Raw genomic sequence first — 23,404 nt, 5'->3', positions numbered from 1 at the left:
GGTGATCCTCAGCCCTGTTTGTCTCCCTCAAGTTGGTGTCCGTCTTGGAGATGTGGCAAAATTCTGTCTGTTATTTGCTAATTTTATATGAACCGCAATGTACTGTAGACATCTGGGGCTCCATGTGCAATGCTTGCGAATGCAGAAAAATGTGGTGTATGTCCATTTTCACATTCAATGATGCTCCGCGTCAAGTTCATGGCTGGCGTATGCATGTTTCTATAGCTATTGTTCCTCTGGCGACACTTAAGGGCCTTTCACACCGGATGCTTTGGAATTGTCAGAAGCGTCACGAATCTGTCTGAAAAGCATTATTTTCAATGAGATGCGTTGCATCAAAAGCTGAGCTAAACAGACGCTTCTGACAGGAGCGCGCATTGCCGCTTGTCGGCAGGCTGACGCGGTCAAAGTTCAACCCAATCCAACTTTCGCCGCTCTGAGCTGTGACGTAGCTTCATGCTGTCCAATAGGAATGACACATCGGGCCAAAACACGGAAGACTAGTGGCAGAAACCACTGATCTCTACAAAACAGATCAGTGAAGAAACAAACCACTGATCGATACAAAACAGAATCATGTCACAGGACTGCTCATTTATAGAGCAGTTTTCTGAAGAAAAATCCTTGTAAATGTTTTTTTTTAACCTTAAAATTTCTGATTACTTTAAAAAAAAAGTTTAGAACACTTGTAATTAAAATAGCTAAATAAAAAAAATAAAGGTTCTTTAGAAACCTTTCTTCATCTGTAAATTAAAACCAGCTGTTAATTCAGATTAGATAATTTCTTGTTTAACATAAGGAACCTTGGACATTTATTTTGAGACAAATAAAATTACATGGAAATTTTTACATTTTTTTAAGTGTGGTAGATTATTCATGTCTCATTTCAAACAGAAAAAAACAGACACTGTAAATAAATACAAATGTTTATTATAAATGCAACAGGAGAAGCTCCCATGACCAGTATAATACCAAAGACCAAGACCCAGTACGGCGGAGCCAAGGGCCCGCCCTGGAGCCAGGCCTGGGGTTGGGGCTCCCGCACGAGTGCATGGTGGTTGGGCCTTAGCTCACAGGGCCCGGCCAGGCCCAGCCTGAAAGAGCGACGTGGGCCCACCCTCCTGTGGGTTCACCACCTGCAGAGGGGGCCATGGAGCTCGGGTGCAGAGAGGACTGGGTGGAGGTCGAGGGCGGGTGGCCCCGCGGCCCGGTCTGCACTCACAGCCTCTGGCTGTCGGGACGTGGAATGTCACCTCGCTGTGGGGGAAGGAGCCTGAGCTTGTGTGGGAGTTTGAGAGGTACCGACTAGAGATAGTCGGGCTCACCTCCATGCACAGCTTGGGTTCTGGTACCCAACCTCCTGGAGAGGGGCAAGGCGCTCCACTTTTCTGGCATTGCCCATGGGGAGAGGTGGCAGGCGAGGGTAGCATTGCTCATTGCTCCCCAGGTCATTTGCCATGTGTTGGTGTTCACCCCGGTGAACAAAAGGGTCGCATCCCTACGCCTTCTCTCACTGTTGTCTTGGCCTACGGGCCGAGCAGCAGTGCAGAGTATCCAACCTTCATGGAGTCCCTGGGAGGGGTACTAGATAGTGCTCCGACTGGGGACTCCATTGTTCTCCCGGGGGACTTCAACTCCCACGTGGGCAGCGACAGTGAGACCTGGAGGGGGGGTGATTGGGAAGCATGGCCTCCCCGAGCTGAACCCGAGTGTTAAGTTGTTGCACTTCTGTGCTAGCCACAGTTTGTCCATCATGAACACCATGTTCGTGATGGACAAACTGTGCCACGTGCACCACGTGCATCAGGGTGTCCTGGTGCATGTGGCACCAGGACACCCTGAGCTGGAAGTCGATGATCGACTTTGTAGTCATAATCTGACGTTCGGCCACGTGTCTCGGACACTCAGGTGAAGAGAGGGACTGAGCTGGCGACCGATCACCACCTGGCTGTGAGTTGGATCCGCTGGGAGGGGAGGAAGCCAGTCAGACCTGGCAGGCCCAAACATATTGTGTGGGTCAATCAATCAATCAACTTTTTTCTTATATAGCGCCAAATCACAACAAACAGTTGCCCCAAGGCGCTCCATATTGTAAGGCAAGGCCATACAATAATTATGAAAAACCCCAACGGTCAAAACGACCCCCTATGAGCAAGCACTTGGCCACAGTGGGAAGGAAAAACTCCCTTTTAACAGGAAGAAACCTCCAGCAGAACCAGGCTCAGGGAGGGGCAGTCTTCTGCTGAGACTGGTTGGGGCTGAGGGAAAAAAACAGGAAAAAGACATGCCGTGAAGGGGGGCAGAGATCGATTACTAATGATTAAATGCAGAGTGATGCATACGGAGCAAAAAGAGAAAGAAACAGTGCATCATGGGAACCCCCCCACAATCTACGTCTAAAGCAGCATAACCAAGGGATGGTCCAGGGTCACCCGATCCAGCCCTAACTATAAGCCTTAGCGAAAAGGAAAGTTTTAAGCCTAATCTTAAAAGTAGAGAGGGTATCTGTCTCCCTGATCTGAATTGGGAGCTGGTTCCACAGGAGAGGAGCCTGAAAGCTGAAGGCTCTGCCTCCCATTCTACTCTTACAAACCCTAGGAACTACAAGTAAGCCCGCAGTCTGAGAGCGAAGCGCTCTAATGGGGTAATATGGTACTACGAGGTCCCTAAGATAAGATGGGACCTGATTATTCAAAACCTTATAAGTAAGAAGAAGAATTTTAAATTCTATTCTAGAATTAACAGGAAGCCAATGAAGAGAGGCCAACACAGGTGAGATATGCTCTCTCCTGCTAGTCCCCGTCAGTACTCTAGCTGCAGCATTCTGAACCAACTGAAGGCTTTTTAGGGAACTTTTAGGACAACCTGATAATAATGAATTACAATAGTCCAGCCTAGAGGAAATAAATGCATGAATTAGTTTTTCAGCATCACTCTGAGACAAGACCTTTCTGATTTTAGAGATATTGCGTAAATGCAAAAAGGCAGTCCTACATATTTGTTTAATATGCGCTTTGAATGACATATCCTGATCAAAAATGACTCCAAGATTTCTCACAGTATTACTAGAGATCAGGGAAATGCCATCCAGAGTAACGATCTGGTTAGACACCATGCCTCTAAGAGCAGGAAATTAGAGGTCATCCATGTCTTTATGTCTGTAAGACAATCCTGCAGTTTAGCTAATTGGTGTGTATCCTCTGGCTTCATGGATAGATAAAGCTGGGTATCATCTGCGTAACAATGAAAATTTAAGCAATACCGTCTAATAATACTGCCTAAGGGAAGCATGTATAAAGTGAATAAAATTGGTCCTAGCACAGAACCTTGTGGAACTCCATAATTAACTTTAGTCTGTGAAGAAGATTCCCCATTTACATGAACAAACTGTAATCTATTAGACAAATATGATTCAAACCACCGCAGCGCAGTGCCTTTAATACCTATGACATGCTCTAATCTCTGTCTGCTGGGAACGACTGGCGGGACCCTCTGTCAGTGAGGTTTTCAACTCCCACCTCCAGGAGAGCTTCTCCAAGATCCCGGGGGAGGTTGGAGACATGGAGTCTGAGTAGACCATGTTCTCCACCTCCACTGTCAATGCAGCCACTCGCAGCTGTGGTAGTAGGGTCTCTGGTGCCTCTCGCGGTGGCAGTCCCTGAACCCGGTGGTGGACGCTAGAAATAAGGGATGCCGTCAAGCTGAAGGAGTCCTACTTGTCTTTGTTGGCAGGTGAGACTCCGAAGGCAGCTGACAGGTACTGGCAGGCCAAGCGTGCTGCAGTCTGTGCGGTCGCAGAGGCAAAAACTCGGGTCTGGGAGGAGTTTCGGGGTGGCCATGGAGGAGGACTGTTGGTCGGCCTCGAAGAAATTCTGGCAAACAGTCCGATGCCTCTGGAGGTGGAAGCAGCTCTCCACCAACACTGTCTACAGTGCGGGTGGAGAGGTGGAAGCAGCTCTCCACCAACACTGTCTACAGTGCGGGTGGGGAGCTGTTGACCCTGACTGGGGATGTTGGGCAGTGGAAGGAATACTTAGAGGATCTCCTCAATCCCATTGTCACGTCTTCTGAAGAAGAAGCAGAGACTGGGGACTTGGTGGCGGATTCATCCATCACCCAGGCCGAAGTCACCGAGGTGGTCAGAAAGCTCCTTGGTGGCAAGGCTCCTGGGGTGGATGAAATCTGTCCGAAGTACCTTAAGTCTCTGGATGTTGTGGGACTGTCTTGGTTGACACATCTCTGCAACATCGTGTGGCGGTCGTGGACAGTGCCTGTAGATTGGCAGACCGGGGTGGTGGTCCCTCTGTTTAAGAAGGGGGACTGGAGGGTGTGTTCGAACTACAGGGGATCACAGTCCTCAGCCTCCCCGGTAAGGTCTATTCCAGAGTACTGGAGAGGAGAATTCGACCGATAGTCGAACCTCGGATTCAGGAGGAGCAGTGTGGTTTTTGTCCTGGTCGTGGCACACTGGACCAGCTCTACACCCTCCATTGGGTGCTCGAGGGTTCATGGGAGTTCGCCCAACCAGTCCACATGTGTTTTGGGGGAAGACCCACGACACGCTGGAGGGACTATGTTTTGCAGCTGGCTTGGGAATGCCTCGGGGTTCCCCCGGAGGAGCTGGGGGAGGTGTGTGTGGATCGGGAGGTCTGGGCGGCTTTGCTTGAACTGCTACACATTTGTCCCATTTTGAAGAGCAGAGATGTTTTCGTCCGACTGGACTTCATGGTGTTCAGCTCATCAGTTGCAGTTTTTGAAGTGCATCTGTATTTAGATTGTCTGCACAGCAAATGTTCCTGATTGGGACAAATAAAAAATATTTCTTAAAATATAAAGAAACACGAAACAGTGTATATATATATATATATATATATATATATATATATATATATATATATATATATATATATATATATAAATAAAGCGTTCACTCAGCTCAACTGTGCTAAAGGCTAAGCTAACATTAGCCGATCATTAAACCTTCACAGCAGTGCAGTATTCGTCATGTTTTATTTTTATATTATTCTCACCTCGATAAAGCTGCAGAACTAAGCTCCATTTGTCAACCTGGGAGTTCGCATATATCCAAAAAGTGGGACACTTCGGACTGAGTGGGTCTGCTCCATTGCCCCGGCTGCCTGCCTCGGTCTGTCCAGCGATGATGATCGGTCAGGGTCACTCCGAAAGTAGCTGGAAAAAAGCTTCTCCCAGCAGGGCGATGGGAGAATCGTTCTATTGCTGTTTTTAAAGCTTTTCTGTGGTTCAGGTGATGCAAATTCAAGATGGCAATCGCTCATTTTGTTTTTTTTTTCGGGTTGTGGAAACAGCCAGTATGAAGTAGCAATCTCCGCCCCGCTTGCAGCTTCCGAAGCGAAGCATCTGACGTCATGCGTTAAAGTGTTGGTAGGCGTTGCCTGACGTGTATAACGCGTGCAGTGTGAAAGGCCCATTAGAAGTGAAGCTGGGAAACTGTTAATATTATGAAAACAAGAAGTCATCAGAGTGATGTGCACATCAGTGAGTAAATTGTTTACTTGTTTAATTGTCCCAAATGAACACCAGCATGGTCACATTTGGGCAAGTGCACATTCAAATATGTTTTTTTTTTTTGTTTATTTCTTTTCATTTATTTTGTTTTGTGTTTTGCTGGTGAAACTAGAGCTGCAGAACAAATGCCAACACTGAAGAAGACAGGCGGTATAATGAACTCCATTCCCGCACTCGGACAGTAGTGGACGCACGGCCAGTCGGACAGATGTCACCAGCTGGTGTGGACACCCCGTGGCTGGTGAAACTTCACCACGGGTAAAATGGCAGTGCTGTGTATTGTGAGCAGTAAAATGACAACATTTATGAGTTCAGCATATTTACTTTGGGGATGATCTGTGTCACTTTCATGGGCTTCCACCACTGTGGTGAGAGCTGTGTCACTCTGTCCCCTACTTTGAAACCCTTGTCTCACCACATTTTACTTTTTTCAGTGCATGTGTGCTGGTCTGAGCCTCAGCATTTATATCGCTTGCATGTTCATTTAACTTTCATTTCATATTGTGGCGAGCTGCGTGCATGGGAGAACGAAAACTGAGCCACAGCTTTTGTTTTTTTGCACTCTGCCTTTACAAGTGCTTTAATTTTTACACATAACACAGAGACAGTGGCGGAAGTAATCAAACACACTAGATTATGGCACCGGCAACATGACACAACCAAACTATTTCAATAAATTTGCATATTTAGATGGAGGTGTGGACAGGAAGGGGTTTGGTACTTCTGCATTTGTGCTGGGTTCCTCATTGTTTGGGATGTACAAAAGGAACGTGCTTGGATCCATGCATATGCACACTTTGATACATCTGAATATTTTGTGCGTACAACAGTTTCTGCATTTTGGTGTATGACATGTTTCAGTTGGAAATCCATGCAAGTCTTTGTAGATGAGGCTGTCCATGTTTTACCCTTTATGGAAGCTTTATCTGTATCAGTGCAAGTAAAGTCTATAATTTCAACAATTCTGACAGGATATTATAACACAGGAAAGCCATCTGGACAAGATGAAACACTAGCTGAAGTGTGGAAGAGTTTAAGAAGAATTTGTTGGATGCACAAATATCCTTTGTAAAGATAGTTGTACTTTACTTCACCAACCTTGGTAATATAGCACCTTATTATAAGCCTTATTCAGGTTAACACTGTTACCTCACAGTGAGAAGCTCGTGGGTTTGATTCACACCTGTGGCCTTTCTGTGTGGTGTTTACATGTCCTCCCCGTGTTTGTGTGGGTTCGCTCCAGGTGCTCTGGCTTCCTCCCACATCCAAAGACATGTGGGTTAGGTGAATTGGAAACTTTAAATTGTCCATAGGTGTGTATGCTGGTGTGAATGTGTTTTTGTCTATTTGTGGCATCCTGTCCAGGGTGTACCCTGCCTTGCGCTCTATGACTGCTGGGATAGGCTCCAGCCTGCGTGACCCTTAATTGGACTAAGTGATTGAAGATGAGTGCGAGTGTGTGCTCTTCCTGACGCAGCTCCACATTACATGGAGAAATGTGATAGGGTTAGGGTTTGAACCAGGAGCCTTCTGCCCTGAACCAAGTGCACTAGCCACTTGGCCACCACCCCTGTGCACCAACACAGTGTCACAGTGTGTGCACATCCTTTCAGCGTGATTGACTCTTGACTTTGCGTTTCAAAATCAATAGTGATTTCATAACAGGCTCAGACATGAGCTCTATTTTAAGGTCTGGCTGAATTAAGCCACGTTTCTCCTGAAGCAGAATATTCTGCTCTGCACGTTAAAAGCCCTGTTGTCTCCATGGAGAGAGAAATACATATTTTGTATTGTCTGGTCTGATGTCAGCACTCTATATACTGTATCACACAAAATATGCAATAAAGTTGATAAGACAAGCTGAAGAAATGTGAAAATGCACTGACACAGGTACATAAAGAAGAAGACCCCAATCACACAGTTTACACAAAGTGAAGATTCAATGAACAAGCCACTGACAGAAAACCTACAGGATTTACAGTTGGATGAGCACATTGGGAAAACTCAGGAAAATGGCACAAGGAAAAATTCTACATGACTGGTTTTAAATGAAGACAGCTTAAAGGAAAACACGATATAAAAAAAAAAACTCTAAAAACATCAAATTTCCTTGGACTGCACCTTCAACATATGTATTTGTTGTTGTCATATGTTGTTGCCTTCTATGGAGTTTAATGGGCCCTCAGAAAATGGACAATTCAACCCTGAGCCTAAGAAAGAGGAGTCAGTACCTCTTGTTCACAAGATTTCTTGATTCCGGATATGCCAAGCCACCCCCAGGTAAACTTGATCGATCACACACAGCTAAATCATCCCTGGGGGTTTTAGAATTTGTGTTAATACTACTTTTGGCTGGTGATCCTGAAATAAATCCTGGACCTGAAATAAATCCTGGACCTGCTCTGAGCACGGGCCTGGGTGGGCTGCAGCTAGCAGGCCCCACACCTGAGCTAACCAGGCTACAACCACAGCTGCCTGGGCTACAGTCACGGCTAACCAGGCTTCCATTCCCTGGGCTACAGCTACAGCTAACCAGGCATCCACTCTCTGGGCTACAGCTACAGCTAACCAGGCTTCCATTCCCTGTGCTACAGCTACAGCTAACCAGGGCTCCACCACCTGGGCCACAGCTACCTGGAACTCCATTTCAACTACCTGGATCACAACCATCTGCTGCTGAGGTACCACAGGTGAACCAACTTTTCACAAATGAACATTGTGACAAAATCATCCCACCCAATCCAGATACAAAAAAGAACTCCCAAGAACTCTCAATCCTGCAATAAAAAACAACAGAAAATGTGTTTCTTTCAGACTCTTAATAACGCAAAGGCCATCTGGGATTCAAAATCAAAACCTAAAGGCCTTTTACTTGGTCATACCAATATTCGCAGCATTGTCAATAAAACTGAACAAATGGAGCATCTTTTAAGTGAATCCAATATTGACATGCTTGGAATCTCTGAAAGCTGGTTGACCCCTACATCATCTACAGTTGCAATTCACATTCCAGGATATAATGTATTCAGAAGAGACAGAGGGTCGGGGAGAGGCGGTGGGGTACTGGTCTATGTTAAGAAACATTTTAAATGTGAATTAATCACCTTTCCAGATGATATTGGGATTGAATGTATTGGGCTCATATAAACATTACATTCTGCTATGTCTTTTACTGTTATTTGCATGTACAGACCTCCCTCTGCTAAGGACTCCTTCTACAGTAAGCGTGAAACCATTTTAAGTCATTGTTGCTCCACTAAAGAAATAATTCTAATGGGAGAGCTTAACATTAACTGGGGTGATGCATCAGATAAGAAGAAATTGAAACAACTTATAGATAAACATACTTTGACTCAGATTATAAATGGTCCAATGAGAGTAACAAATGTGTCTAGAACTACCATTGATTTAATGTTTACAAATAGACCCGATAGAATTAAGAAAACCTTTTATTTTCTCTCTGGTCTATCTGATCACAATTTCATTCTCTGCATAAGAAAAGTTAAAAAACAGCCCTCAAGTAGACTCAATAGAGAGAGTCTGTATAATTTCATACCTAAAGGTGCACAACAACAATTGAAAATTGAAATTGAACAAAGAAATTGGGCCGACGTTTTGGAAAGTTGTAATACGGAAGACAGTTCAAGTAATTTTATTGAAAGAATTAAAGAAATCATTGAAAAGTTTACAAAGAAAGGTGTCTCTAAACAATATAGAGAAACCCTGCCATGGATAAACAATGACATCAGGAAATTAATGAAAGAAAGAGATGCTGCATTAAAAAAGTCTCTGAAAACAAAAACTTACACTGACCACCAAAATTTTACATCACTTAGGAATAAAGTCATAAAATACTGTTGTAGAGCCAAAGCAAACTATTTTACTGATCTAATTAATAAGACAAATGGAAAATTAGCGTGGAAACAACTAAACAGACTAACTAGACGTAAAAAGGGAAATAACACTAGAGACATTAAGCTTATGATAGACGGCACATTGATTACCAAGTTGGATACAATTGTAAATTGTTTCAATACATTTTTTATTCAATCGAAGAATTAACAATGCAATTAAAATGTCAAGATATTTTACATAATTCCATAAATTACAGTAAACCAATATTTAATATACAGGAAATAACAGTGCCAGCTGTGTTAAAAATAATAACTTCCCTTAAAACCTCAAAAGCCATTGACAGTTTAGGTCTTTCCACACATTTCCTTAAAACTCATAAAGAAGCTTTTGCAAATTCAATTGCACATCTAATCAATTTATCCATCAAATACAGTATAGTACCAAAAACATGGAAAGTTGCTAGGGTTATACCAATATTTAAGGCAGGTGACAACACAAAACCAGAAAACTATAGACCAATAAGCATTTTACCAAGCATTTCAAAAGTTATTGAAAAATGGGTGGCAACACAGCTTATATCACATCTTGACAATGGTCCAACTCCTCTCCATAAAATGCAGTTTGGCTTTAGGAAGCATCACTCCACTGATACAGCCTACTTTTTGGAAAATGTTAAACATCTACTCGACCAAGGTAGCTATGTGGGGGCTGTTTTCCTTGATCTGAAACATGCATTTGACACCATTAATCATAATGTTCTTCTTGCCAAATTAACTTACTTCAGTATCTCAAAACGTACTCTGTGTTGGATAAAGTCATATCTTACGGACAGAACACAGGCTGTACAAATAAAAAAATCGTCAATCATCATATCTAACCTTATCAGCAGGAGTATTCCAAGGCTCAATATTGGGACCACTCCTATTCAGTCTATATGTCAACAGTTTGCCAAAAGTATGCAAGAATGTAAACATGCAGCTATACGCAGATGACACAGTTATATATGTTCATGCGAAAACAAAAGATGAAATTGCTGCAATGCTTTCTGGGGTTATGGTGCCAGTCTCCCATTGGCTCCAAAACTCATGCCTTCACCTTAACACCAAAAAAAAAAGTTTGCATGTTTTTCTCACGTCAGACATCAACTACTAACCAGCCATCTGCTTTAGTCAATGGAGAACAATTGCAAGTGGTAGAACAATTTAAGTATCTTGGTGTTACTTATGATTCAAAATTAAACTTCAAAGATCATATAAAGAGAGTGTCCAATATCATTAAATTCAACCTATCAAACTTTAAACATATAAGACCTTATTTGACCATGGATGTAATGAAAGTGTACATGCACTCGATGGTCTTTAGTCATTTAACTTATTGTCTCACAACATGGTCCCAAACAGATGCAACTACCCTGAAACCACTGAAGTCATTGTTTAAAAAACCCTGAAAAATATGGATTAAAAAGCTTCTGCATTATCATTATTGTAACATTCTAAATAAGTACAACATATTAGACTTTGAAAGTTACCAGATGCTACTGGATGCATGTCTTATTTTCAAGGTTTTAAATGGGTTTGCCCCTCCACCCTTAATGTATTTTATACAAAAAAAAAAGTAATGTTGGAATTCATACCAGAGCATTAACAAGAGGAGACTGTGAAGTACAGAGGCGTAGAACTAAATTCAGTCAGATGGTGGTGTCCATCAGAGGAACAAAATTGTGGAATACTCTACCAGACCGTATTAGAAACTGTGAAAACTACCTAACATTCAAAACAGATCTAAAGAAATGGCTGAAAGCAAACCAGTCATGTACTCACACTTAAACTCATCATCCTCTTGGGTCACTAAACGTCAGTGTCTTTAACGGTAAATAGTCTGTCCCTGTTGTGTTCTTATAGTGTATTGTCTGTCTGAAACTATAGTCTGTTCAGTCTATGCATTTGTCACGTGTTGTGTTGCCTTGTAACTGTTTGTTTTAACCTGCCTTTTGTACAACAGATGAAATTTAGCTATTGTGCTAATTCTGGCATATTTATATTTAAGCTGTGCAAAAACATTGATTAATATGCACTGTCCTAATTCAAATAAAATAAAGAAAGAAAGAAAGAACATGGGTGGGTGGGTGGATGGATGGATGGATGGATGGATGGATGGATGGATGGATGGATGGATGGGCTGCATGTTAGAAAGAAAGTGTTTTTTCATTGGGAGGTACCTCTGCCAACTGTGCCCATGACTTTTACAGTTATTTCTCAACTGTGAAACCCTAATGGTGCTCCTTTTCTTTGTGTCTACTTCACTTAATGTTTTATGGGACATAAAGCTGTGTCTACTGCATTACAGTGATTAGTAGTGGGTCTCATTTAATTGACCAAAATCTCCATCATCCCCCACTGACACTGATGGCATTAATAGACTGGACCATGAGCTCTCAAGGACTACTGAAATGACTTTTGTGCTCTCTGAGAAAATGTGATGAAATGTGACAATGCTACTTTTGCTGTTCCTTTCCTGCACCAAGTCTCTTGGGCCCTCATCTTTTATGTCATTATTAATCAGTGTTCCCCCATTTTGAATGCAAATGATCACATTGCAAACATTGGACCTTATTTATCCTCCCATCATAAGAGGCTTGCTGTGGTTCCAAATGCTCTTGCTACAGGGAAAAACATTTGTTCCCTTTATAATTGGATAAATCAGAGAAGCCACAATTGAATTTCTACAAATATTGGTGCCTTTGGATTTTTTTCACGAATGATCATATTTGTTGATTCTGTAGTATAAACAGTGTAATAATGCAATGAACCAAGAGGGAATGACTCAGAGAAAGAGAGCTTTAAATTTACTTTCTCTTTCAATATTATGAGCGAAGCATCACGCAGCGGCGCAAAGCTCACTCACGGTACAGGGCGTCCTAAACAGGAAGTGCCAATTTTCAGAACCACAGCAAAACAGGAAATGTTCAAATGTCATACACTTCCTGGATTGACAGATGAGATCCCATGGAATCTCGCAGCAACTCAGTGGCAAGCTCACACTCAAACAGGAAGTGCCGAATTCTCAGTCACAGTGAAACAGGAAATGTTCAAATGTCAAACACTTCCTGCCATGGGTGGAGCTAGAGCGGAGACTGGGGTTTCACTGGACTCTCCTGAAATCTGATTGGACACAGATGATTGACATGTCACAGCACCACACGTCTGGTTGAAAGAGCTGCATTTTCAGATCAGAGTCACATTGACTGCTAGGTTCCTCTTGTCCAGTAGTTTGTGCTGTGTACCACAAAAAGTTCTAATCCACCTTAGTAGAAGAAGAAAAATGTTTGCTTCAGATTTGAACTGAACATGTTGTTTGAACTATGGACTTCTAATGACACCAAACTTATATTGGTGAGTAAACGACAGTATTTTATGCCAGAAATGAAGTCCGGGTTGTTAAAAGCAGCATTCCTCATTTAATTCAGGTAGCTTATTGTTGTTGGTTTATTAGTGCAGCAGATAACTGGAACAATCCTTCAAATGGTGATATGAACATCAAATTCAGCACAGTTACAGCTCGAGCAAAATTAATGGAGCAACTTTAACTTTTGACCCCTGTACAAACTGAAACTCACCTTTGACACAATTAATGCTTCTTTTACCTCAACACTCCATAACATTCAGTCCTGCACCCTGAGAACGTAAAGCCTGGGCCGGTACATAAGGTTTAATTAGATCAGCTAGGTAGGGAGGTGCCAGTCCATGAATAATTTTATAGGGTGGTAGCAGAACCTTAAAAGCTGATCTCACTGGGACAGGAAGCCAGTGAAGAGATGCCAAAAAGGGTGTAATGTGGTCAAACTTTCTGCTTCGTGTAAAAAGTCTGGCTGCAGCATTTTGAACCAATTGGAGACCCCTAATGCTAGATTGCGGTAAACCAGAAAATAGAACATTGCAGTAGTCCAATCTAGAAGAGATAAATGCATGGATCAGGGTCTCAGCATCAGCCATAGACAGGATGGGATGAATCTTCGCTGTATTTCGCAGGTGGAAGAAAGCAGTCCTAGTAATATTTCTAATGTGGAGGATGTGGAGGAACGAAGGATCAAAAATTACCCCAAGGTTCCTCACTTTGTCAGTGTGATGTATGACACACGAACCTAGGCTGAGCGTTAACTGGTCAAATTGATGCCGATGTCTCACTGGACCAAGAACCATCATTTCAGTTTTATCAGAGTTTAAAAGTAGGAAGTTTCTAGACATCCAACTTCTCACTACTGCAAGGCAATCTTCTAAGGATTTTATGTGAACGAGATTACCAACAGTTATCGGCATGTTTTTATCCCATGGGAACTCTCCCTACCCACCTAAGCAGCTCAAGAATATGGACAGCATGTACATAAGTGACATTTACATGACAATTTATATGACAATACTGAGATACGATAATCTGGCCATATTGTACAGTCCTACTGTCATCTAGCTCAAAACTTTGAATATTAATTTACATCTACATTAAAAAAAATTGCAGGGGGTTAAGAGGGCTGTAATTAGGGGGGTCAGCTGAAAAGCAAAAAAAGAAAAACGCTTAAAAAGGTGGATAGTATGGGGGGCAGAGCCCCTCCAGAAGCTGAAAGGCAAAATAAGGAAAATGCCTAAGAACCTAAATGACATGGTGACATGCTGACAAGATTTGCTAATTCATGTCCGTGACATATGCATATTACAATAGCAAAGTGCTACATATACACTACACAAATTATATACCATTTTTGTTTTACCTATTTATTTAGTTAATTGTTTTTCTATTTATTGATTTGTTTTTATTTAAGATGTTCAAAACAAAAATCTTTAAAAATTACACATCTTCAGACTTCAGCAGCAAAATAAATATATCTCTTGCATACAACTAAAACAAAATTGGCACCACATACATTTTTTTCCAAACTAATACTAGTTGAATTGAGAAAAACTAGCATGTTGCCCGTGGGGAACCACGGGCTCTAGATTGGGTAGTGTTTATAAAATACATAGCTGACATTTTTCAAGGGTGGTAATACATTAAGCAAAGTTTCTATACTGAGCTGGAATGACATGTGAGTCCAGAATGCTTTAGAACCTTAGAACATAGACCTCAAAATTTTTTGAAGAAGAACTCAACCCTTTTATTTCCTGTTAATTACATAATTTTGAATGTTAATGTACTGTCCTAATGTATTTATAAATTGTTTAGGTTCTTGTTATCATATAAACACTATTATTATTATTATTTTCAGTATTGTTATAATTATTATTCTTTTATATTATTACTTCTATTTTGCCATTTGATTTTTAAATGGACCACAATGGAAATATGTATTTTCACTTCCTTGTGCCATCCATATATTTTTAACACATTTACAATTATATTATGCACTTAAATTGAACTTACTATATAAAAGCTCACACACTCACGGTTTTAATATAAAGATGTTTGCCCCCCCCCCTTGAACAGCATGTTAATCCAGATTGTAGTTAGCAACATTAACAAATACCCATAACTTTCCAAAAGTATTAGTCCACTCAATGTTCCATTTTGGCAGCGTTCATCCTCGAACCAAAATACATAAACATACCAATGTCAGCTGTCCTCACTTTCTCTGTGATCAAATTTGGGTGTGCTCACACACACACACACACACACACATGCAGAGCTTTTTGTCTTTCCTACATTTTGCTGCAAGCAGGTGCTTCTAATTTTAGACACAGTGACGGTGGTGGAAGATATCAAATGCAATACTCTTCTCAATTCTGGTACCAGCAACACAACTAAACTAAATGACTAAACTGAGTAAACCAATTGAACTACAAAAACATAATAAATCAATAACACTAACACTGTTAAACTAACATGAACCACAATAACAATATTTAAAACCCACAATCTCCTGTGATGCACTGCATGTCTCCAAAAATATTTGTCCTACCAACTTTCTGTTTTTGCAACATTGATCCTTGACCCAAAATACATAAGCATACCAAACAACAAATGTCACCTCTCCCCGGTTTCTGTGTGATTGAAGCCATACACATGTATGCACACTCACAGAGGCCACTTCGCTATTATAACATAGATGGGTGAGTTTTAATGTAAACGTCAATTATGTTATTCAAGAAGTAAAAAGCACAATAAAAAACAGTGATTGCAGAAATAGAGATCTATGCTCAAGCCAACAAAATGACCCCCCCCCCCCCCCCCCCCCTTTGCACCACTCACTACAATATTGGCACTTGCGTGTATTTATGTGATACTCAATCATGTCTGATCAAACTGTTCAAATCTCTGTACTCATAACTGACAATTATGATGTCAATGTCCAAATGTCCAATTATCTCCACTGACTGGAATTATTTTACTTCATTTACATCTTCATATGGCTTGCTTCACTGTGTGATGTCAATATAATATGATGCATCAGCTAAACAAATAATTTCAATTATCTCCCCTTGAAGATGTCAGATAAGAATTATTTTCCCTCATACACATCTTTACATGGTGTGCTATCAATTTCTGAAGATTAATTAAAACCCACACAGTGGATTAGGAAGAGTCATGCTGGTGATGTCGGTATACACTGTGATGCATTAATTAACAACAAAATGCCAATTATCTCCCCTTGAAGATATTGTAGCAGTATTTCCTTTCCTTCATGCACATTGTCATATGTTGTGCTGCCACTGTGTCAAGTTTCATTGAAATACACCAAACAGTTTAGGAGAAGTTGCACTTTTGAAGTCAATATTATACATTGCCTCAATTAACACAAAATTCCAGTTATCTCTCATTAAAGACATTGGGCCAGAATTATTTTCATTCATGAACATATTCATAGAGTGTTGTGTGATGTCACTTAAATTCACCAACCCTTTCAGGAGGTATTACACTTTTGAGGTCAATATTGTATAAGAGCTCTATTAAACAAAATATTCCAGTTAAGATGTGAGACTGACATTATTGTCCGTCAATTTATTTCATTTATACAGCACGAAATCACAACAAAGTTGTAAGGTCTAACCTTATCAACCTCTAGAGCAAGCACACAGGCAACACTGGTGAGGAAAAACTCCCTCTGATGATCTGAGGAAGAAACCTCAAGCAGACCAGTGTCAAAGGGGTGAGCCTCTTCTTGGGCTATGCTACCGACACAATTGACACTATGAATATACAGGAAATTTGGGGACTCCATGCTGGTGCACAGGATGGGAGCCCTGCAGAAGAAGACACCCACTCCCATCTCTGGATGGAGCCGCACCTCAAACAGAGAGGAAAAAACTTAATCAGGCATCAGAAAGACAGCAAATACAGTATAATTTGTCAGCATTATGCAACAAGAAAAACAGAAGAAATACTAAGGTGATCGCCGGCCACTAGCCCAAAGCTTCACTAAAAGACCCAGAATTTAGATAACGTTGAGGTCGCGGCCTGCTCTGTTTACTAATAAAATGAATTTAAAAGGGTAGAAAGCATAGTATCATACTATGTCAGTATGCTAGCCATACGAAAGGGAAAATAAGTGCATCCTTCCTCCACTTCTTCCTATAGTGTGCTACTACTCTGTAAAATTTCTTTATTGGGCACCAAACAGTTAAGAGGAGTTGCAATGCAATAACAGATGGTTGCATGGACAGGGTAATTGCTATGTAGTCCCCCAAATTTTGTTTACAGGGGTATGCGTCTAAAGCAGGGGTGGGCAGCGAGCGCCGAGACACTGCAGGGTTTTCTTGCAACCAATCACCTCAGCAGGTGGGTTGCTGATAAGCTTCTCCCCTGAACATAAACACCTGATCATCAATGAAATCACCTGCTGAGGTGATTGGTAATCAAGAAAACCTGCAGTGTCCCAGCTCTTCATGGCACGATTGCCCACCCCTGGTCTAAAGTGCAGTTCACATTAATGTCAGAAGCATGACTATGAATCCTTTAATTGTTTTATCTGAAAAAGGTGCTTCCTTGCCCATGTGAGTTTCAAAAATGTACTTTGGCATTTATTTTAATTGTCTGAATTTAGTGTGAAAGTGAGTACATTTATTTTTAACAATACTTTTTGAGTTTGACTTGCTTCACTTATAACATGAAGTTTCAATTCACCACCAACTCTTAAAATGTTCTCAGTTTTAGTGTGCTGCTTATCAGTGGGTCACATCAGGCCATATTAACATTTCTTCAAAGTTTGGAGTGTTGCTTGGTATGGAGCCTGCTCACTGAAAGCCAAACTCAGACAGACAGAGGAGCAAATAAACGTTCATTCTGCCAATCACACACAATTAAACCAAAATGTCTCCTCTTCCCTGGGGTTATCTCTCACATCCACTGGTGAAACAAAGCAAAGAGAAAGAAGGGTAAAAAAAAGAAGAAAGAATTGCCTGGAATACAAATGGAGGCTTTGGGTGGTGCTGGATAACAAGTTGACAGTCCATTTCTTTCACTCTGCATTTCTCTGTTTTGCTTCTCTCTGAATTTGGGTGTTCTGTGGCAGGTTTTGAAGACTAATAAATATTTATAACCCTAAATGTCTATTCTATAATCAAAACATATTTTCATTTTCTTTTTACACTCTGAGAAAAAAGGGGTTGTGTCTCTCACTTCTTTCCAGTGAATTCTGGTGTTCACCAGGGATGTGTTGTGGGTCCTACGTTGTTCAGTGCTTGTATGGACCTTGTATTTGTGTAGGGTTGTGGAGAATAGTGGCTTAGGTGTATTTGTTTCAAAGGAATTTTTACCAGACCTTGACTTGACCTTGAGCTGGTCAGGAAGTCCAGCTCTGTCCTGGGCTGTCCTCTGGACTCTCTGGAGGAGGTGGCTGAGAGGAGGGTGTTAACCAAGTTCAAATCCATCATGAACAACTCCTCTCACCCTCTGCACCGGACTGTAGTGGAGCTGAGCATCTCCTTCAGTGACAGGCTGAGGCACCCTCAGTGCAAGAAGGAACAATACCGCAGGTCGTTCCTCCCTGCTCCTGTCAGACTGTACAATAACACTGTGAAATAACCACATGCAATAATATGTCCACAAATCATGTGCAATATTAATCAACTTGTTTACAAATCCCAGCACTAATGTCACCTTATCACATCTAAATTCCACTACACATATTGTAAATAAGATGCTCCTATCTTTTTTCAATTCCAATCATGTTTATATATGCATATTTACTTATATATATATATATATATATATATATATATATATATATATATATATATATATATATATATATATACTATTTCTACCTCATTTTCTTATTTTATTGTATTGTTACAAGTATTATTACACTCAACAAAAATATAAACGCAACACTTTTGGTTTTGCTCCCATTTTGTATGAGATGAACTCAAAGATCTAAAACTTTTTCCACATACACAATATCACCATTTCCCTCAAATATTGTTCACAAACCAGTCTAAATCTGTGATAGTGAGCACTTCTCCTTTGCTGAGATAATCCATCCCACCTCACAGGTGTGCCATATCAAGATGCTGATTAGACACCATGATTAGTGTACAGGTGTGCCTTAGACTGCCCACAATAAAAGGCCACTCTGAAAGGTGCAGTTTTGTTTTATTGGGGGGGGGGGGGGATACCAGTCAGTATCTGGTGTGACCACCATTTGCCTCATGCAGTGCAACACATCTCCTTCGCATAGAGTTGATCAGGTTGTCAATTGTGGCCTGTGGAATGTTGGTCCACTCCTCTTCAATGGCTGTGCGAAGTTGCTGGATATTGTCAGGAACTGGTACACGCTGTCGTATACGCCGGTCCAGAGCATCCCAAACATGCTCAATGGGTGACATGTCCGGTGAGTATGCCGGCCATGCAAGAACTGGGACATTTTCAGCTTCCAAGAATTGTGTACAGATCCTTGAAACATGGGGCCGTGCATTATCCTGCTGCAACATGAGGTGATGTTCTTGGATGTATGGCACAACAATGGGCCTCAGGATCTCGTCACGGTATCTCTGTGCATTCAAAATGCCATCAATAAAATGCACCTGTTCTTCGTCCATAACAGACGCCTGCCCATACCATAACCCCACCGCCACCATGGGCCACTCGATCCACAACATTGACATCAGAAAACCGCTCACCCACACGACGCCACACACGCTGTCTGCCATCTGCCGTGGACAGTGTGAACTGGGATTCATCCGTGAAGAGAACACCTCTCCAACGTGCCAAACACCAGCGAATGTGAGCATTTGCCCACTCAAGTTGGTTACGACGGCGAACTGGAGTCAGGTCGAGACCCCGATGAGGACGACGAGCATGCAGATGAGCTTCCCTGAGACGGTTTCTGAGAGTTTGTGCAGAAATTCTTTGGTTATGCAAACCGATTGTTTCAGCAGCTGTCCGAGTGACTGGTCTCAGACGATCTTGGAGGTGAACATGCTGGATGTGGAGGTCCTGGGCTGGTGTGGTTACACGTGGTCTGCGGTTGTGAGGCTGGTTGGATGTACTGCCAAATTCTCTGAAACGCCTTTGGAGACGGGTTATGGTAGAGAAATGAACATTCAATACACGAGCAACAGCTCTGGTTGACATTCTTGCTGTCAGCATGCCAATTGCACGCTCCCTCAAATCTTGCGACATCTGTGGCATTGTGCTGTGTGATAAAACTGCACCTTTCAGAGTGGCCTTTTATTGTGGGCAGTCTAAGGCACACCTGTGCACTAATCATGGTGTCTAATCAGCATCTTGATATGGCACACCTGTGAGGTGGGATGGATTATCTCAGCAAAGAAGAAGTGCTCACTGTCACAGATTTAGACTGGTTTGTGAACAATATTTGAGGGAAATGGTGATATTGTGTATGTGGAAAAAGTTTTAGATCTTTGAGTTCATCTCATACAAAATGGGAGCAAAACCAAAAGTGTTGCGTTTATATTTTTGTTGAGTGTATTATTGCTTATCCTTGCACATGCTGTTTGATGCACATTTTCCTCTACTCGCACCCATCTTGTGTGTTTTTTAAGAGCTGAATTAATGTGATTTCTCCACTGTGAGATCAATAAAGTCTTATCTTATCTTACTTAGTGGATAATGCTATGATATTTGCTGAATCAACAGATGTACTGATTGCAGCACTTGAGAAGGTGAATGTGGAATCCGTATGTCTACTCTTAGAAATGGTATGGATCAAAGCTAAAATCCAGGCTTGTAATGACTTCCTGGACTCAGCCATCAGAAGTGTATCTGTATGCAGTAAAAGTGTCAAACCTGTTGAGAGATTCATGCATCTTCACAATGTCCTTGGTGGGTTTGAATCCTCAGCCTTTGAGACTGAGACAGCTGGGACAAACTTATGGAGTCATGAGATGCCAGGACATGGCGTTTGGCCATGCTGACATATTTGCAGGAGAACAAAGGACCAACTTTTTAGGTTCCCGGTGCTTGTTGCTGTACTGTATGGTTGTGAGACCTGGGGACTGACCACTGACTGAAAGCAATGACTGTATGCCTTTGGTACTAGGTCTCTTAGGAGTATCCTTGAGTACCACAGGAGTACCACAGGAATGAGGGCAAAGCAAATCAGGGTGTGTTTTGAAGCATTATCAACTTCTTGATCAATCTTTTGTTAATCTTGAACAAACTTGCAATACGCAGTAGTTATGGCTATCATTGGCTCTGGTTTTGAAATTGGGTGAAACTTTTGTGCTGTTGAAAAATATCATCCTGATTCACCCAATCAACTTCATTACACGTTCACTTCTGGGTGTTTGTAGACTTTTCAGGTTCAATCATGTTCAACCATCCTTCTACAGGATAGTTCTAGTGAGTATAGCTTGATACTTGTTTGATTGTGTTCCACTGGGGGAAAAATCTGAAGCAAAAGCAGCGTTTTTTGCGGTTCTGGCTGAGAATGCAACTGGGCACAGCTTTACATTCATTTTCAAGCATGTTTCGAGGCATGTGCTTTATAAGTCAGCCAGTTGTCAGGCTGGCACTTTACAGTGGGGCCAAAAAGTATTTAGTCAGTCCCTGATTGTGCAAGTTCTCGTACTTAGAAAGATGAGAGAGGTCTGTAATTTTCAACATACGTACACTTCAACTATGAGAGACAAAATGAGAAAAAAAAAAAATCCAGGAAATCACATTGTAGGATTTTTAAAGAATTTATTAGTAAATTATGGTGGAAAATAAGTATTTTGTCAACCACAAACAAGCAACATTTCTGGCTCTCACAGACCTGTAATTTCTTTAAGAAGCTCTTCCGTCCTCCACCTGTTACCTGTATTAATGGCACCTGTTGAAACTTGTTATCTGTATAAAAGACACCTGTCCACAGCCTCAAACAGTCAGACTCCAAACTCAGCAATGGCCAAGACCAAAGAGCTGTCGAAGGACACCAGGAAGAAAATTGTAGATGTGCACCAGGTTGGAAGCGTGAGTCTACAATAGTCAAGCAGGTTGGTGTGAATAAATCAACTGTGGGAGCATTTGTAAGAAAATGGAAGACATACAAGACCATTGATAATCTCCCTCAGTCTGGGTCCCACACAAGATGTCATCCAGTGGGGTCAAAATGATCATGAGAATGGTGAGCAAAAATCCGAGAACTACATGGAGGGGCCTGATGAATGACCTGCAGAGAGCTGGGACCAAAGTAACAAAGGCTACACACTACGCAGAGAGGGCTCAAATCCTGCAGTGCCAAGCATGTCCCCCTGCTTAAGCCAGTTCATGTCCAGGCCCATCTGAAGTTTGCCAGAGAGCATATGGATGATCCAGAAGAGGATTGGGAGAATATCATGTTGTCAGATGAAACTAAAATAGAACTTTTTTGGTGAAAACTCAACTTGTTGTGTTTGGAGGAAGACGAATGCTGAGTTGCATTCCAAGAACACCACATCTACTGTGAAGCATGGGGGTGGAAACATCATGCTTTGGGGCTGTTTTTCTGCAAAGGGGACAGGACGACTGATCCGTGTTAAGGGAAGAATGAACGGGGCCACGTATCATGTGATTTTAAGCCAAAACCTCCTTCCATCAGTGAGCGCATTGAAGATGCATTGTGGCTGTGTCTTCCAGCATGACAATGGTCCCAAACACACCGCTCAGGCAACGAACGAGTGGCTCTGTAAAAATCATTTCAAGGTCCTGGAGTGGCCAAGCCAGTCTCCAGACGTCAACCTCATAGAAAATTTGTTGAGGGAGTTGAAAGTCCATGGTGCCCAGCGACAGCCCAAAACATCACTGCTCTAGAGGAGATTTGCATGGAGGAATGGGCCAAAATACCAGCTACAGTGTGTGCAAACCTGGTGAGGACTTACATGAAATGTTTGACCTCTGTCATTGCCAACAAAGATCATGTTACAAAGTATTGAGTTTAACTTTTGTTACTGATCAAATACTTATTTTCCACCATAATTTACAAATAAATTCTTTAAAAATCCTACAATGTGAATTCCTGGATTTTTTTTTTTCTCATTTTGTCTCTCACAGTTGAAGTGTACCTATGTTGAAAATTATAGACCTCTCTCATCTTTCTAAGTAGGAGAACTTGCACAATCGGACTGACTAAATACTTTTTTTACCCCACTGTACAGTATAAGCCGACCTGATATGAGGCATGTCAGAGTAAGCTGTTTTGCCCTGTTTTTGCACTTTTTATGGATCATGGGGGATTGAAATAGAACGGTGTCCTGTGGAATAGAGTTCTTAGGGAGACTCAGATGAGGCATGCCACTTGCATTGTCAGTGAACATAGGCGAAGACATTTTGACCATGTGGTGTGTTTCTACAGGCAACATTCAGCAGGTGCCTCACTGTTGAGGACCCCAGGAACTGGAAAAGACCAATTGTGTGCTCATGTTTGAACTGGCTGCAGCAAATAGATGACTACTTTAATCGTGTGGATGGATCAGTTGTCTACCTGGGTGGTTGCTGTCCAACATTCAAGGTGGATCCTCAGTATTTTACAACACATGGCACCAGCACACCATGCCTGATCTGAATTTGAAATGAGTGTGATGAAGCAACACAA

The sequence above is a fragment of the Thalassophryne amazonica genome, chromosome 8 (genome assembly GCF_902500255.1).
Source record: "Thalassophryne amazonica chromosome 8, fThaAma1.1, whole genome shotgun sequence".
NCBI classification, from domain to species: Eukaryota; Metazoa; Chordata; class Actinopteri; order Batrachoidiformes; family Batrachoididae; genus Thalassophryne; species Thalassophryne amazonica.
Note: the sequence above shows the minus strand (reverse complement) of the source record.